At 54.0% G+C, this 5,335-nt stretch overlaps 1 non-coding gene across 1 annotated transcript; it reads left to right on the top strand.

Moving 5' to 3' along the window:
- The first annotated feature begins 5,263 nt into the window (after positions 1-5,263).
- On the top strand, positions 5,264-5,335 carry TRNAG-UCC (transfer RNA glycine (anticodon UCC)). Its single transcript has one exon. It is a non-coding gene; the product is annotated as a tRNA-Gly (tRNA).

Here is a 5,335-nt window from a genome sequence, read left to right on the forward strand (position 1 = left end):
CATGGCCACTCCACCAGAGTGCGACCGTGACATGGCCACTCCACCAGAGTGCGACCGTGACATGGCCACTCCACCAGAGTGCGACCGTGACATGGCCACTCCACCAGAGTGCGACCGTGACATGGCCACTCCACCAGAGTGCGACCGTGACATGGCCACTCCACCAGAGTGCGACCTAGACATGGCCACTCCACCAGAGTGCGACCGTGACATGGCCACTCCACCAGAGTGCGACCGTGACATGGCCACTCCACCAGAGTGCGACCGTGACATGGCCACTCCACCAGAGTGCGACCGTGACATGGCCACTCCACCACCAGAGTGCGACCGTGACATGGCCACTCCACCACCAGAGTGCGACCGTGACATGGCCACTCCACCACCAGAGTGCGACCGTGACATGGCCACTCCACCACCAGAGTGCGACCGTGACATGGCCACTCCACCACCAGAGTGCGACCGTGACATGGCCACTCCACCACCAGAGTGCGACCGTGACATGGCCACTCCACCACCAGAGTGCGACCGTGACATGGCCACTCCACCAGAGTGCGACCTAGACATGGCCACTCCACCAGAGTGCGACCGTGACATGGCCACTCCACCACCAGAGTGCGACCGTGACATGGCCACTCCACCACCAGAGTGCGACCGTGACATGGCCACTCCACCACCAGAGTGCGACCGTGACATGGCCACTCCACCACCAGAGTGCGACCGTGACATGGCCACTCCACCACCAGAGTGCGACCGTGACATGGCCACTCCACCACCAGAGTGCGACCGTGACATGGCCACTCCACCACCAGAGTGCGACCGTGACATGGCCACTCCACCACCAGAGTGCGACCGTGACATGGCCACTCCACCACCAGAGTGCGACCGTGACATGGCCACTCCACCACCAGAGTGCGACCGTGACATGGCCACTCCACCACCAGAGTGCGACCGTGACATGGCCACTCCACCACCAGAGTGCGACCGTGACATGGCCACTCCACCACCAGAGTGCGACCGTGACATGGCCACTCCACCACCAGAGTGCGACCGTGACATGGCCACTCCACCACCAGAGTGCGACCGTGACATGGCCACTCCACCACCAGAGTGCGACCGTGACATGGCCACTCCACCACCAGAGTGCGACCGTGACATGGCCACTCCACCACCAGAGTGCGACCGTGACATGGCCACTCCACCACCAGAGTGCGACCGTGACATGGCCACTCCACCACCAGAGTGCGACCGTGACATGGCCACTCCACCACCAGAGTGCGACCGTGACATGGCCACTCCACCACCAGAGTGCGACCGTGACATGGCCACTCCACCACCAGAGTGCGACCGTGACATGGCCACTCCACCACCAGAGTGCGACCGTGACATGGCCACTCCACCACCAGAGTGCGACCGTGACATGGCCACTCCACCACCAGAGTGCGACCGTGACATGGCCACTCCACCACCAGAGTGCGACCGTGACATGGCCACTCCACCAGAGTGCGACCGTGACATGGCCACTCCACCAGAGTGCGACCGTGACATGGCCACTCCACCAGAGTGCGACCGTGACATGGCCACTCCACCAGAGTGCGACCGTGACATGGCCACTCCACCAGAGTGCGACCGTGACATGGCCACTCCACCAGAGTGCGACCGTGACATGGCCACTCCACCAGAGTGCGACCGTGACATGGCCACTCCACCAGAGTGCGACCGTGACATGGCCACTCCACCAGAGTGCGACCGTGACATGGCCACTCCACCAGAGTGCGACCGTGACATGGCCACTCCACCAGAGTGTGACCTAGACATGGCCACTGCACCAGATTGCGACCTCGACATGGCCACTCCACCAGAGTGCGACCTCGACATGGCCACTCCACCAGAGTGCGACCGTGACATGGCCACTCCACCAGAGTGCGACCGTGACATGGCCACTCCACCAGAGTGCGACCGTGACATGGCCACTCCACCAGAGTGCGACTTCCACACGGAGAATCCACTAGCATGCAACGTTCACGTTGATACTCCACCAAAATTCCAGGGGAATGTCTCCAGTGAAGATGGGGACAAGGTTACAAGAAAAGATAGGCAGATATTAGTGGTAGGGGATTCAGTTATTGGAAGGATACAGAGGGCGATCTGTCACAAAGACCGGTATCGCCGAACAGTATGTTGTTTACCGGGCGCTCGGGTTCGGAACATTGTAGATTGCATGGACAGATTGTTGGATGGGGCTGGAGTGGACCCAGCTGTCATGGTATATATCGGTACCAATGACAAAGTTCGAGAAAGATGGAGCGCCCTACAAAATGATTTCAAGGACTTAGGGGCTATATTGAAGAAAAGGTCCCCCAAGGCAATATTTTCAGAAATACTGCCTGTACCTCGAGCCACACCAGAGAGGCAGCAGGAGCTTATGGTACTTAACAAATGGCTGAGGAACTGGTGCAGGGAGGAGGGGTTTGGGTTCATGGAGAACTGGACTGACTTTTCTGCAAATTACCGGCTCTATAGCAGGGACGGACTGCACTTAAATGAGCAGGGTGCCACTCTATTGGGAGAGAAGGTGACCAAAAAGCTGGAAGAAATTCAGGTTGATGCGCCACCAGAATGTGAAGCTCCCATTGAGAACCCACCAGAATGTGACTCTCACGCTGAGACTAACCCAGAATGTGACGTTGAAGATGAGACTCCACCAAAATGCCAGAGGAACATTGGGAACATCTCCTCCAGTAAAGATGGGCGCAAAGTTACAGCAAAAAACAGGAAGATACTGGTGGTAGGGGACTCAGTTATTGGAAGGATACAGACGGCGATCTGTCACAAAGACCGGTTTCGCCGAACAGTATGTTGTTTACCGGGCGCTCGGGTTCGGAACATTGTAGATTGCATGGACAGATTGTTGGATGGGGCTGGGGAGAACCCAGCTGTCATGATACATATTGGAACTAACGACAAAGTTAGAGGAAGATGGGGCGCCCTAAAAAAGGATTTCAGGGACTTAGGGACTATATTGAAGAAAAGGACCTCCAAGGCAGTATTTTCAGAAATACTGCCTGTACCCGGAGCCACACCAGAGAGGCAGCAGGAGCTTAGGGAGCTTAACATGTGGCTGAGGAACTATTGCAGGGAGGAGGGGTTTGGCTTCATGGCGAACTGGGCTGACTTTTCAGTTGGTTACGATCTTTATAGCATTGATGGATTGCACCTAAATAGGAGGGGTGCAGCTTTTTTGGGAATGAAAATGACCAAAACATTGGAAGAAATTTTAAACTAGGAGATGAGGAAGAGGGATCAGAAGATGATTTGCTAGTGAACATGAGGAAGAAGACCTTCAAGTCAAGCCATCATCACTGGAGTCCGCTACGTCATCACTCTCTTGAAAGATTCTCATCAGCTCCTTTCTTCAAGAGAGCAATACCACCAGCTATCTTTACCAACAAAAAGTCTAAGGAACCCTCCCAGGGACCAGGCACAGCTGTACTGACACAGGTCCCCACACTGGTGGCGCCTGCCTATCCAGTAAACAGATGGTCTTCCCATCAGCCCTCCCAAGGACCAGGTACAGCTGTACCGACACAGGTCGCCACACCGGTGGCAGCTGCCACTTCAGTAAACAGAGGATCTTCCCATCAGCCCTCCCAGGGACCAGGTGTGGCTCGAAGAAACATCCATGACCTTTTGGCATCTGCCATCTCAGCTATCTTGAGGAAATGGTAATCGGCCCTCCCAGGGACCAGGTATGACTGTACCAAGACAGATCTCTGCACCAACGCTTCTACTGAGATCACCTAAAAGTTTCCAATTTTTCAGCCACATTTTTTATACCTACTTTTATATTTTTTACTTGTTCCCATTCACATAGCATAACTTTAAGAAAATTGTAAAAATTGCTGATCACAATTAAAGCCGGAACCCCATGGAAAAAAAAAAGAAGCATGGCCACCCAAAATCCAGACCCCCTACTAAGCACACATCCTGACAGGCCAGGAAAGGGGGGGAGGGGGGTGAGCATACACCACGCCCTCCTCTCCTCGCCCATACCAGGTCACATGACCTCAAAATAAAGAGGTGCCTTGTCAAGGGGGAGGGGGGTTCCCCTTTGCAAGGTCCACTCCCCATGTTGAGGGCACGTGGCTTGGTATGGCTCAGGAGTGGAGGGGGTGCACGCTCATCCCCCCCTTTCCTGACCTGCCAGGCGGCATGCTCGGCTGGGGTTCTGGTATCAGATTTGTAGGAGCCATGTTTTTGTCATTTTTCACACGTGATTCCCTCTTTAAAGGCGAGCAGCAAACTTTACAATTTTTATTAAGTTTTATTCTGTGAATGAGAACATGTAACAGATATAAAGTAGGTATTATCCCAATATGGCTGCAAAAGTCGAAATACCTTTTAGGTGAGCGTCAAAGAAGTAGCGCTGGTGCCCCATTCAAGTGGTCACCATTCAGACGCCCATAAAAACACCAGAGGCCGGCCAACAGACCTGGGCACATTAGGTGGAGCTACTAGTGGTAGCAGCTCCACAGACAGACAATCATAGACAATGATCATGGACTATCAGGGCATCCTTGTTGCCCAATCCACCATACTGGGAATGGACTCTCTACCATCTATGAAGAGCCAGGCTTCCACATTCAAGTGGGTTGTCCTGTCCATGCCTGTCTACATTTCAGGTTACACCCATGGCTAGCTTATGTCCTCTTATATAAGACAGAGCTTATCCATGGAGTAGAGACACTATACAGACCAGAGGACATGTATTTGTCCCATTCCACACGAAGGACATCACCAATATTGGAGAAGTGACCACTGAGGCCTACAACAGCTGAAGGACTCTGTAGCTCTAGGTCACTCTACAAAAAGGATCTGCAGCTCTAGGTCACTCTACAAAATGGATCTGCATCTCTACGTCACTTAAAGCGGAGTTCCTCCCACACTCCAAAGACATGCTACCTCACGTTGGTGATGCAGTGGTAAGCATAGCTTCTTTCTAAGCAGCTGACCCGCGTTTGATTCCCGGCCAACGAATGAGGAAGAGGATGAAAAGCGGAACTTCCCTTTATAGATGGAGTTCTGCTTTAAGATCGGGCAGCACAGAGGCTTAGTAGTTAGCACTTCTGCCTTGCAGCACTGGAGTGTTTGGATCATATCCTGACCAGGACACTGTCTGCATGGAGTCTGCATGTTCTCCCTGTGTTTGCGTGGGTTTCCTCCGGGTACTCCGGTTTCCTCCCACACCCTAAAGACATGCTACCTCGCATTGGTGGTGCAGTGGTAAGCATAGCTGCTTTCCAAGCAGCTGACCCGGGTTCGATTCCCGGCCAATGCA

The sequence above is a fragment of the Aquarana catesbeiana genome, linkage group LG03 (assembly GCF_042186555.1).
Source record: "Aquarana catesbeiana isolate 2022-GZ linkage group LG03, ASM4218655v1, whole genome shotgun sequence".
NCBI lineage: Eukaryota > Metazoa > Chordata > Amphibia > Anura > Ranidae > Aquarana > Aquarana catesbeiana.